General features: G+C 41.9%; 1 protein-coding gene across 2 annotated transcripts in view; it reads right to left on the minus strand.

The window, feature by feature from the left end:
* Window positions 1-13,752, minus strand: part of LOC111862389 (zinc finger protein 771) — a 128,170-nt gene that overhangs the window by 56,379 nt on the left and 58,039 nt on the right. The gene's annotated exons all lie outside the window — the stretch shown is intronic.

Raw genomic sequence — 13,752 nt, forward strand, 5'->3', positions numbered from 1 at the left:
ATTAATTCATAGTAAAAATAAAACATTACAGTAAAAATTAATTCTATGTAAAAAAATCACATTACACAATAATTTGATAACTTTATAGTTTAAGTGAAAGTGGTTTGTGAATACTGTCATATGATATGTATTTTCTGCATTTACAGTATGGAGTATGTACACGTATGTGTATGTTGGTTTCAGGAACATTAAATGTGTTTATAGCCATTGACATCATGTAGTACATAACCAGTACGTGTTTACATACATCAGCTTAAAGCATAATATTATGTATCTAGAGGGAGCGTTTTATGAGGAACTGGTAATTAGATTAACTTGCTATCGGGAGCTTTAAGACAGAGGCACTAGATAGCTGCTGCACTTGCTTGGAGCTTTCTATCGTGCCACGATAGCACTACATTAATCTCGTACACGGGAACCTGTCTGTTCAGGTAATTAAAGCACAGAGTGGCTCATTAATTTTGCAGTACCTACAGACAGGAAACTGATCTCAGTATTTCGATTAGTGTAGTGTGGTGTATGTATTTTTTCACTTTTGTCTTACTTTTTGAAAAAAAAAACATGTCTGTGAAAAGAATTTTAAGATGGTACCTACAACCTACGTATAGAAAAGTAAAAGTAAAGGTATCCCTGTAATAGGCCGTAGAGGCTCATAGAATAAGAATATTTCAAGATTATACCTGGTACTCATTTCTGTTAGAGGCTGAGTCGACCCCAGGGCCATAGTGCGGCTGGAAGGATTAGGTCAATTGAAAAAAATCCAATGATCTCGAGACTTGAACCCACGATCTTCCGGCTTGTAGCATAGTGCCCGAACCAACTACGCTACCTAAAACCTAAGGTATTCTTGACCATGAAGACATCAATTATTGAGCCAGGAGATTTAACCTGCTGGCCTCCCGCGTTCTTTTTAATTCATTCAGCGGAATCAATACTAAATTTTCATATTTATTAATCATGGATTATTTTCTAAGGGACACGTTAAGGATGAAGTCTCAGAAAGGGACCGTTCTCTGTTATTTTATGCAGAATATTTTCGCCGTTCAGTCTGTTATAATGTCTTAGTGGCATGAGAAAACCTAAGTCGACAAATCGCTGTATGAACACACCAGTGGCTTGTCAATTCTGAAGTTTTAGAAAGATATTTTAAAATTCATATGAACGTTCGTTGAATTTTTTACTTTTAAAAGCACGCTAACTTCTGAGGTTACCAAATAAATAGTTCACAGGTTCCCTTTACTGATAAGATATATTATTATGGTGGTGGTGTCTCCACCCTATCGTGGTGGTAGGGTTTGAGTGCTCCCGAGACCCTGAGAGCTATGCCGGCGGTAGCGTAGCTACTGGTAGGGGCACCCATGCCGGACAGGTCAAGGGGTAGAAGTCAGACAAAGAGGGATACCTTGGTCCTCCAGGTTGGAGGTTGGGCGTGAGGCTAACAACCTCACACCTTAAAAACTAAATTGTTCAGAAACGAGATAATCAATCTCAGATGGATGGAATGGACGGGAAATTAGCGAATGAGCAGGAATAATAAGTGGGCCACGACCTCTTCCATCCACATTCTTCTCACTTCTTCGCTCTACCATTCGACGCTTCATCGTCTGATCAAGTGAAGAACAGAGAAGAGTGGGGGCAGACTGTTCCGGAGGCCAAAGCTCGCCCTGAGCTGTGGCGCCGAGGGGGAGGAAGGAAAGATATTACTGTAAGATAGTTTAATATCACCACGTATTAAAATTGTATGCAGGGTCTACAAACGGTAGTGGGTATTCTAGAATGTCTTGCTGTAAAACGGGAAGTGATGTAGGAGCGAGGGCGCACCAAGGAAACTGGCAACCGCAGTTTCCGAGTATTCTAATCAGACTGAGTTGAACACATGGAACTGAATGGAGCAGCGCAAACTGAGGAAACGGCAATGCAACTGTAAAGCAACTCGCGGAAGACCGAGAAACTCAACCCCTCTTGTAAATGAGCAAGCCAGTCTTCTCACAGTTGCGTTGCCGCTTAGTTTCCTAGTGTCAGCTGTTCTAACGTGCTTCTGTGACTCACTTGCTTCTTTAGATGTTACGAAAGGTTTATGAAGCTGGTAATTTTGTTTTTGTGCAGTTAATTGAGCAAGAGCCTGGTATATATGACAAACGTCGCCCCAGACTATGCGAGGAGGGACAAGAGAGATTTGGCTTGGGAAAGAATTTCTGATGAGACGAAGGAGCCTGGATCCTGGTTAAGTTCTTTGAACCAATACAAGCGCCTCAGTTTAGACTGCCACAGAAGAATGGATGCACCCAATGTTTTCTATTCCTAATATTGTATTTAAGCATTTTGTTTCATTAATTACTTATTACATGTTGTCTCGTGTTGCCTATGTAACGCGACAAATAAATTCACGCAGGTCTCTAATTTAGCGAATAAGTCTCTTGGCCGATATTTCCTGATTAATATAAATTTACCTTAATTAAAATCAATTAAATTAATTAGCATCCAAATGTTTTCCACATGATCGTCGTGCTATCTTCTCACGCCGTTTCAAGCACCACATGTTATGACAGGATCAGTATTTTATCTGAAACTGCAGAAGAGAAAGGCACGGAATTAAACATTACGATCACGCGTTAAGTCAGAAGAACACGCCCACTTGAGATGACGTGAGCAAATAATCAAATATGAGTTTCCTCAGTGTGCGTCTGCTAATCTGGTAACCAGCTGCCTGTTGGAAACAGATGACGTTTCTCGGAAACTGCGGTTGCGTTGTAGTTGCCAGTTTCTTTGGTTTGCCCTCGCCCTAAGGGCACATATTTTTCAGTAATAATAACGATCTGGGCCTTTCTACTGAACCTTTTTTTTTTTCGAATACAGGCTATATACAAGGGTGAGAAATTTTTGCTAGAATTTGGCGTGCCGAGACATAGAAGAACTTCAGTTTCTGTTCTTGCTGCTACAGTAAACGCACTTCCTTCCAATACCGGATAATCTGATGCCATATTCGCTAAGGTAAATATTTACCTTATCAGACATTATCAAACAATTTAAACAAATCCGTATCATACCAGAAATTCTTAAAAAGAACAACTAGATAGCGACACTTTGGTCGTGATCCTTTAGATGTTGAGAAATGTGGGTTTTGTAAGGACGGTAACTCATATCCTTGTGTAAAATTCTTTGAGCAATTATATTTGTAATTCCTAACATCAACTATCATAGCACGACTGAAAGGGGCGAACTCTATTGCATTCTCACCTATTCCATAATCTCTGAGTTGCAAAGTGAATGCTCACTACCGACAAATCTTAAAGTTCCGCAAACACAAAAATTATTCGAAAAGTTCCATTGTCTGTGATACAACGCCATGTAGACCGCTGAAAGTGAACCGACGTTTCCGAGGAACATGTCGCCTTCATCTTCAGGGTCGAAAATGAAACCAAGCAAGTAACTAGCAAGGAGCAGCGCAGCCTCCCTTTTGCTGGTTTCTTACTTGACTTATTTTTCGACCCCGAATATATGGGCTGTATGTTCTCTAAAATGTCGTTTCACTTTCACCAGATTACACAACATTATAATACTGTTACAAACCCCTCTTGGTCCTACACAACCCATCAGTAATGCTAGTTACATATTATAATCACAGCCATATTATAACTCCCTCAGTTTGTAGGGTTTGTGGTTCTCACACCGGTGGTTATGAAGAGTTCTAACTTCTGAGATATAACGCCGTGTAGTCCGTTGAAATTCAACCAAAATTTCGGGAGGTACATGTCGTTTCCATCTTTAGAGTTGCAGAATGATACAAGCAAGAAGCCATTGTGAAAACAGGAGGAAAACAGATATCTGGACGCGACATGTTCCTCCGAAACGTCGGGTGACTTTCAACGGACTACACTGCGTTATATCCCAGAAGACATAACTCTTCGTCCTCAGTTTGAGTGATGTTTGCTCTGCAGTGGAGACTTTTTGAAGGAATCCATTTTAAATTGCATGAAAAATCCGCCATTAAACATGATATTGACATACGTCACTGTCCATAAAATACAAGTGTCTGCACATACTAAATGGTAATCCTACTGCCCTTTCTTTTGCACTAACATCCTGTATCAAATATAGCCCTACATTTGAAATATAAATCAATGTGACCATTTTCCCCTCCAAACTAAGACTGTCTCCAAGTTCATGTGTTGAGTGTCAATGAGGGCTGTGATAAACCAGACTGCTAATTAGGAGTTAGGAAAATAATGAGTACTGACAAATCATGTCAATTATTTGACATATTTTAAATTTGGTTCGCCCTTTATGTAATGCTGCAACATGATAATATACACACTTAGGGCCGGGGCGATAGGACAGGCAGCTGTCGAGGGCTGCACGATTTTAGGGGCGGCAGGTTTTGCAAATATTGTTCCTTCTTCTGTTTAAAACACATTTAATGCAAGCAGTTCATTTGTTCAGATCGTGATCACCGATTGGTTGCAATCTAAATATGATATGTAGCACTTTTAAGAGTGAAGGTTTCTATCACAGTGTGTGTAAATCTTATGTTATGTGATAAAGCATTGAGAAATTTGATCAGTTTTTGAACAGAGCAAGGGAGATGACATTTCTCGTCGCCTGGGGGGCATTTACATTTTCACAGGCCCCCTACTACAGCAGAGAAGTTGAACAGCAGGGGAGCGATCACTAATATTCTACTTCTAATCACATATTAGTGACAGAAAATAAAATTATTGTAAATTTGTGACTCATATATTTTAAAGTTATGAAGTATATATATATATACATCACCCTCTATCCTTATATGTATATGTGTCAATATTATACATATCTGTCTGTGATAATAAAATGTACATGGTTTACGGTTTGTCTAGTGTTACTATGCAATTACATTGATGTATCTGTCATTCAGGTATTTTGATTCGATACATTCGAGGATCATGTAATGGATGCATAGAAAGTGTAAGCAAACTGGAAATAAAAAATATTAAACATAGAAGAACTATCAACCGTTGTTACAATAATGTTACTGAATTTGCATGTTTCAAATGTAGAAGTAAAAAAATCAACATTCGCTTATAGAGAATTTTCTAGCTGTTCGCAGTTAAAAGATTCCAGCACGTGCCTGGTTTCCTTCCAGACGACAGAGCGAATTTTCACAGAACCTGGTCAGATTCTCGGAACACCTCAAATTGTTACTGGATAAAAAGACGGGTCTTCAAGCATGCGGCTTCTCTGTCTGAGGGTCGGAATGAAACAGCAATTTTCAAAATTCCTTCTTCGCGGTTCTACATACGTCACTGGCCTTTCATTTACTTCCGCCGCACATGCTTGGCTACACACCCATTGTTATGAATACTGCACTGGCACTCAAAAATTAGACCTAACTTTATTAAAACAAGATGTAAATTGCCACCTAATTATATCTAATCTGGGGCGCGAGGTAGCGTACTTGGTTGAGGCACTATGTTACAAGCCGTAAGGTCGCGGGTTCGATTCCCGATGAGGTCATTGGGTTTTTCAATTGACCTAACCCTTCCAGCCGCACTATGGGGTCGACTTAGCCTGTAACAAAAATGAGTGGCAGGAATCTTCCTGGGGGTTAAAGGGCGGCCGGTGAGTAAATGATAAACTCATCACCATCTGTGTGTCGATTGTCTAGAGAAAATGTGGGACCCTCAACGTCTCACAACCTTATGGACCTAATCTTATTTTCTAGTGTGGACTACATGTTGTTAAAACCCCAACACGTCTCTGCCATTCACGACCATGTTCAGAGGCTGTACCACATTAAAGAAAACATTACAATTCATATATATACAGTCACGTGTCTGGGGTTCCGTGACTAATAATAACGGTTTCTGGATTGGATTTACTGTCGCCTTCTTCTACAGTCACTCTTATTTACAATCAGTTACAACAGCTCACAGTACGAGTATCCACCGCCGAGGACTCGCTCCATTCTCTTTCTCCTGTCTCAACTCTCTTACAAATTCTGAACTCCCTGAGCGCTCTCACGTGTCCTCCTTCATAACCATGGCAACGGCCGTATCTAACTCACCACCTCCAGGAGTTCCTCTATTGTTGTGTGCTTATTCGCTGCTGCGGAAACGTGATTAGCGACCCGCTACCCGACAACGGATGTCCTTCTACTGTTGAGAGCGTAACTTCGGGAATGTTTACCCAGCCGTTGTCTAGCAATGGATATATGCGTCAAAATATATATGTGAGTGTGTAAAGTCTTTAAAGTACTGAAATTCAGTGTGTCACCTACTAAGAACCACAACTAAAATGCAGAGTTCCACCTTATCGACATCTAAAACCGAGTATGAGGCAGCAACATACAATATGGTATGACACACCATAATCAACGAAATTACACTAACTACGGCCTGCGTTAATTAATTTATATGTATTAGTTTTAACCTTTTATAAGACATGTTTGACTCAGATATTTTAGATCCTTTATGCGTACGTATATGTGCTGTAAAGTTCCTTGAAGGTTGTCTTGTATGACCGAAACACGTTGGGATTTTAACAAGATATACTCGACATAAGGAAACAAATTAGATAAAATTCTATGGCAATTTACATTGTATTGTAATACAGGTAGTGAACCCTGTCAGAATAGACCAATCAAAACAATTCAAATAAAAGTTGAAAATCTTGTTAAATCTACATTTTACCTAATATGGATATTATCAGTTTTGAGAACGCAAATAAAGGTCGATTTGAGCTTCATATAAAATAAGGTTTACATTGTACCTATGGCGACCGACATGAAATTCTTCTCACAGTGTTTACTGCAGACCCCTGTAATACCAAATTCCCACAAGACATGTCCGGTAATTTCGGACAGGCTCGACCTCTCCAACGTGCGCTCATTTTGTGCCCAGTTCATTGTCATTCCAGCCAATAACAAGGAGTTCCAAGCAGAACTCATACAGTTCGCATTTTTATTTCGTAGATCAAATACTCTTAGTGGGAGCCGGTATAGCTCAGTCGGTATAGCGACTAGCTACCGGCTGGACGACAGAGGGGTCGGAGTTCCAGTAGGGTCAAGAATTTTCTATTCTCCGCCTCATTCAGGCCGACTCTGGGGCCCAGCCAGCCTCCTATCCAATGGGTACCGGAGGCTCTTTCCCGGGTGTAAAGCGGCCGGAGGGTGAAGCTGACCATTTACCTCCAACTATTGTCGAGGTCAAGAAAATGTGCCTCTATACATCCACTCCCCCATACACCTTCATGGCGTAGTGCTTAAGTAGTTAAGCACAGGGACAACTTAGCCTTTACTTTTGTTGATAGTATTACTGATGTTTCTTTTCTTGCGAACAGCCACTACTTAACTATGGATTCTGCACAGCCTACATTAAATTTGTAGGGTATACCCTCAAAATTTCCTAGTTAATGACATGCAATAAACATTTCATACACAATAAGTAGGTATGTTTATGATCTATCTCCGCACCAATACTTCATTAGTTATCCCGGTCAAATCAAAAGCTAAAGGAAATCTTGCACAGTTACCGCGCTGTTTTACACTCTACAAATATTTCCACAACAAAAGTTACACATTTGTCCAAAATATATTGCCATGCGTCATTTCAGGGACCTGAAGTAAGTGGCGTTAGTGGTGCTCACACCTCATACGTTCGCGTGTCCGCTATGTTATTAAAGTGGCCTCCAATGACGTGAGGTTCATACCATGTTTCTTGGAAATCGGCCTGCTGTTGAAATGGGACACAGCACGATGCTGCAATGGGGTCCTCAAACCTCTACACTTGAAACAGCGTCGTTCAATGGCCTAAAAGTTCATTGTTTAGCTTATCCAATTTAAAACGAGTTCGAATAAACAAACAGTTTTCCAATTTACCAACAACTCTACCCTTATTTAAAGAAATACTGGAGTCAAATGGCGTGACTCTGTTCTCGCTCGCATACTCCCACGCGATTAACATTCTGTACACAATACATGCAACTTCCTTCCCCACAAACATTCCCTGCAGCTGACCTGTTTGCTAATTAACACTGAGGAGGAGGCAGCTCGCAGCAGGCTACCTCAGCGCTCATTCATTATCCTTCAGCAGTGAATGACAACCTAACCACTCCCACCGCATGCACAAAACAACCCAAGGTCACGTTGGTCAACAAGAGTGCAGGGGTGAGCTCTGCGGGCCTTCCTAATCCGTTCCGGGTGATTTTGAACATCTAGTGGCCTGCATGTTCATTTATTATAAACGTGTGAGGTTTGAGGTTCTCAAGACGCCGTGTAGTTAGGTAGATAGGCATCAACGTCACGTAAGAATGTGCTAAGTTCATCTTCAGAGAACCTTACATCTGCCGTCTCATCAGAAGAGACCGTATTCTTAACATCTGCCACATACAAATTAAATTTGTTGCCTGTTAAAATAAGTCTAAAGATTTTCGATAATGATCTAACACAATTTTTGGATATTATCTCTCGTGTGAGTTTATCAAAATTCCTGTTTTTCGAAAGGAAATTCTATTTCCGTTTTCAGTGGAACAGGATACGAAAGAAAACGTACCAAGCTGGGCCCCTCGGTAGAGGAACTCTCAGACCATGGATACTATTCTTTATCTTTCTGACTCTTTCTTGCTTTGTTGCTTCCTTTCTTGCCCTCAAATTTATTGTCATCCACTAGTAATTTGTTACGCGAAGTCTCCCAAGCAGTATTCTACTTTCAGGATCTGATTTTTCCCTTATTTCTTCTTCGTTCCTTTATTTTCTTGGTTCTTCCTGGTTTTCTCTTTTTGTTTTTTCCCTTGTATGTGTGTGAAACTTGGTCTCTGTCATTATGAAAGGAACATAGACTGAAGGTGTTGAGGACAGGGTGTTGAGGAGAATATTTGGACCGAAGAGAGATGAAGTGACAGGAGGTTGGAGAAAACTACATAATGAGGAGCTTCATAACTTGTACTCTTCTCCAAGTATAATTAGAATGATCAAGTCAAGGAGGATGAGGTGGGCAGAGCATGTAGCTCGAATGGGGGAGAATAGGAATGCGTATAGGATATTGGCGGGAAAGTCAGAAGGAAAGAGACCACTTGGAAGACCAAGGCGTCGGTGGATGGACAATATTAAAATGGATATTAGAGAGAGAGGCTTGGGTGGTGTGGACTGGACTGACTCAGGATAGAGACCGGTTGAGGGCTCTTGTGAACACGGTAATGAACCTTCGGGTTCCATAAAATGCTGAGAAGTTATTGAGTAGCTGCACAATTGGCGGCTTCCGAAGTAGGGCTCAGCTCCTTGAGTGAGTGAGAGAGTGACTGAGTCACTCCCGACATGGTCCGCACCCACAGACTTTTCCCTTGCATTATCTGGTTTTTATAATTCCTCCTTACATCTGCTTATACAGGTAAAGTTGTCCATTTACTCGACTAATTAAGCACTACGCCAAGGAGGCGTATGGGGGAGTGGATGTATAATCCACATTTTTCTTGACCTCGGTACTAGCTGGAGGTGGTCAGCTTCACGCCCTGCAGCTTTATCCCCGGGGAAAGAACCCCCGGAACCCATCGGATAGGAGGTTCGTCGGACTCCAGAGCCGGGCTAGACGACATGGAGAAGTGAAAATTCTTGACCCTACCTGGACTCGAACTCCGATCCCCGCGGTCGTCCAGCCAGTAACAAGTCGCTATACTGACTACGCTATCCCGGCTCCTTACATATGCTTATAATATGTACCATATCGGAAACGTGTTATATCTCAGTTGGATGTACTGACACCTAACAAAGACTTTACGTTACGAGCCAGTGTTCTATAGGCAGATGGACTATTTAAGAAAGAAACCACCCGCTCACCTTCTGGGGTCCCCGGTAACACTGGTCAGTCACGGTACCCGGACACACGGCTACCACTTCTTGCTCTCTGAGGCCAATGCTCTGGATCCTGTTCAATAACCCTTCAAATCCCAGAAGTTCTGCTACTGCATTAAACAAGCGCGGCATTCTTTCCACGAAGTGTATTTATGATTCTCTGAATAAACAGCAACTGACAACGCTTATATCTTCTGAGATATACCGCCGTGTGGTCCGTTCAAAGTCGCCAATATTTCGCAGGAGCACGTAGCCTCCATCTTCAGGGTTGAAGCATAAGCCAAGGAAGAACTCAGCATGAAACAGATTCTCCTGACGGACGTTGTGAAGACTGCTTTCTTCTGGGATATAAAGCCGTACAGTCCTTCAGAGTCACGGACGCTTAGGAGGAACATATCGTCTCCATCTTCAGGGTTGAAACACAAACCAAGCAAAATCAAATCTCTCCTTACTACATACTTCATGCTGGTTTCTTCCTTCACTTATTCTTCGACCCTGATAATGGAGGCGACATGTTCTTCCGAAACGTCTGTTGACTATCAAAGGACTACACGGCGTTGTATCCCACAAGATAGAACTCTTCATAACTACGGCTGTGAAAACCTCAAATCCTAAACTGCAACTAATTCCCTACACGGCATCAACCCACTGGTCTTTGTAATTGAGACGCAATATCAAGATTACGGTCCCGTAGGATGATAACGGATAAGAAGGTTGCTCCAAAACGTCGGAATCACATTCTACAAGACATTCATTTCTGTGAGAACCTCAAGTCTCATGAGGCGCAGCACGTTTTCCATGAGGTGAGACCCAAATTATGGAAAATGAGAAGTTGCTCTCTGTGCTTAATTTCAAAATCACGCCACGATGATGCTGGGTGGAGTGGAGGTAGAGCGCCACGTATTCTTTACCTGAGCACTAGATGGTGACAAATAGTTGGCTGCACATGCCAATTTTTATTTCTTTATTTTTTACCTTCAGGGAAAGTGTCCCTGGTAAGCACTAGACAGGAGGCTGGCAGGTCACCAGAGCCGGTCTTGGACTTGGAGAATAGAGGAGCCTATCGCCCCTCCCGGGAATCGAACCCCAATTTGGTCGTCCAGCCCAGTCACTGTAGTCAGAGTCGGAGCCAGAGTTACTTTACGACTGGAGGTTTACCGTCAATCTCTTCGTCTCGACGAAAAGCCCCTTGAGACTCACGACCAGTATTTTTTTCAACTGAATGCTTGCGGTCATAGTCTTCATGTAACACCCTCTCCGACTAGAGGATGGGTCTGTCGATTACAATTGTTGCTGGCCCTCGCCAGAGCAGTCATTCTCAGGTCCGTGTCTCCGGGACTCATGACCATATTTTATTGTCTCAGAGTCGAGACTCACCTTACCTGGAAGGCCAGGTCCCCGTACTTACCCGTAGGAACAGGGCGGCCTAGTTATACTCCCAGGCACTGGGTCCCCTTTTCGTCACCTCCTCCGACTCGCAGGGATACGGTGGAGCTACTATACCGACTGAGCTTTTAAACATTCGGCCTATTGAGATTAATTGCGAGAGTTAAAACTTTCAGCGCCAGGTTTACCGGCATCAGCAATGCCAGATGAGGTTCTCACATCGCGGCACTCAAGTTCATGCCTATATTTAATTAAGAATGCAATGAAGGACTGTGCTTTGATTCACTTATGCACGGTCACACCCTCTAGAACATAAGTTACGTAGTCAAGGCAATGTTCTGCATGGCCTCGATCCGTCTCTTTGTTTCCTCTCAAAATAAAAGAGATCTTATAATTTGATACGACTTCAAAACGTATTTATATTAACGAAGGAGAAACCGATACAAATGATTAACAACATAACCTAAAAGTAAGTATAACTGTTATTTTACACTTACTATAAAAAGTAATTGTGCCATGGTTAAGTTAATATTTTCCAGATAGCTTGATATTAAAAAGGGGGTTAGACAAGGCGACACACTGGCATGCATTCTACTCAATAAAAGTTTAGAAAAAGTAATAAGAGATGCCGGGGTGGATATTGAGGTGCAAATATTGGCTTATGCAGATGATATAGTTATAACTGGACGCTCATTAGCAGCAGTTAAAGAAGTAAAGGGCGGTCGGAGCGTAAGGCTGACAACATTACCGCCATCTGTAAGCCTCAACCTCTCACAACCCTACGGCCCTCCACGGCCTGTTACAGAGATGACTTTACCTTTTCAGTAGCATGGAGAAAGCTGCTAAGGAAATGCGACTAACAGTAAATGAGAACAAAAACTAAATTTATGGCACAAAATGATCCTGGCTATTCTGACTTGACGTATAACCAAAGTTTCGTTATTGATTCATATAATTTTGAAGTTGTGACAGAATTTATATATCTGGGGTCTAGACTGTAAAAATTATTTGGAAGAAAAAATTAAACGCAGAATTACAAAAGGAAATAGTTGCTCTTGCGGTGCATAGACACTCATGAAATCTCAACTGCCAAAGAGGAAAACTAAATGGCAACTGTATAAAAATATTTATACTTGCAACAGCGCTGCTGTATGGAGCCGAGAGCTGGGCTTGAGCAAGGCTCCTGAAGCACTGCTTGCAGGTTGCGAGAGAAAGGTTCTAAGGACAATCCATGGAGCAGTACAAATTGATGAGCTCTGGCGAAGACGTTACAATCAGGATTTATATTGTCTAATTAATGAAGTTTATATAATTAAAAGGTTTACAATAAATAGATTCAGATGGGCAGGACATGTTATAGGGAGAGAAAAGAAGTTATAAAAAGACTAATGATTGTGAAACCGGAAGGGAAAAGGAAGGAAGGTAGACGAAGAGTGAGATGGATGGATAGAGGGTGTGGAGAAGAATTTAAGGAACTTGGGTGTGGTTAACTGGAAACAAAGGTTCAAGCGGGGGGTGGCTGGAGAAAGCTTTTAGAGCGGGTCAAGACCACAAAGGGTTGTAGTGCCAATTATTCAATTCAATTCAATTCAATTCGTGTTTGTTTACGTGCAAACTTAACAGCACAGAGGCCAATTACAAAGCTAGCACGAATATAGAAATACACAAACATAATTTAAAAAATAAAATAAAAAAATGATAAAAGCAGTCTTCTGGGATTTGGCACCGTGTATATGTGGTGTTAACCGACGTTTCGGAGGAACGTATCGCCTCCATCTTCAGGGTAGAAGCCAGTCTGCTTTTACCGTTCTCACGGTCTTGTCGCTTGCAGATTTCTTATACTTTTTCTTCTACCCTGAAGATGGAGGCGATACGTTCCTCCGAAACGTCGGTTAACACCACATATACACGGTGCCAAATCCCAGAAGACTGCTTTNAGATATGTTTCATCAACAGAGTTTTTGGTCCAAAGACGTCAACGTCCCTACAAACAACATAATAATAATAATAATAATAATAATAATAATAACACAGGCTATGAGGTCCTCAAATATGTATTCTTCAGATATTCTGAACTGCAAAGTTGGCACTAACTTCGCCGACGAGCGGCGGTCGCTCAGTCGGTATAATTCGCTTGCGAACTACAGGCCACGGACTATTCTGAAATGCGTGGGAAAATTTAAGTACATAGTACCGACGGTCGCCCGGCGGGGCCCCTGGGCGGCTGCCCACTTCGCCCACTACATACAGCAGCCATACAATATAGCTCAGTCGGTATTGCGATGGGATACGGGCTGGATGTCCGGAGTTCGATTCCCGCCAGTGGCAAGAGATAGCTCAACTCCACAGGTACAGACAGGCCCAACCGGCCTCATATCCAGTTAAGTACCGGCACCTCTTTTCTCGGAGTTAAAGTGGCCGGGGCGTAAAACTGACCACTCACCTCCATCTAGTGCAGAGGTCAAGAATGGCAGAAGTATATCCATACGTCTTCATAGGGTGCTGCTTAATTAAGTAAGCACAGAGACAACTTTACCTCCTTA

Source organism: Cryptotermes secundus, unplaced genomic scaffold, assembly GCF_002891405.2.
Source record: "Cryptotermes secundus unplaced genomic scaffold, Csec_1.0 scaffold671, whole genome shotgun sequence".
Lineage (NCBI taxonomy): Eukaryota > Metazoa > Arthropoda > Insecta > Blattodea > Kalotermitidae > Cryptotermes > Cryptotermes secundus.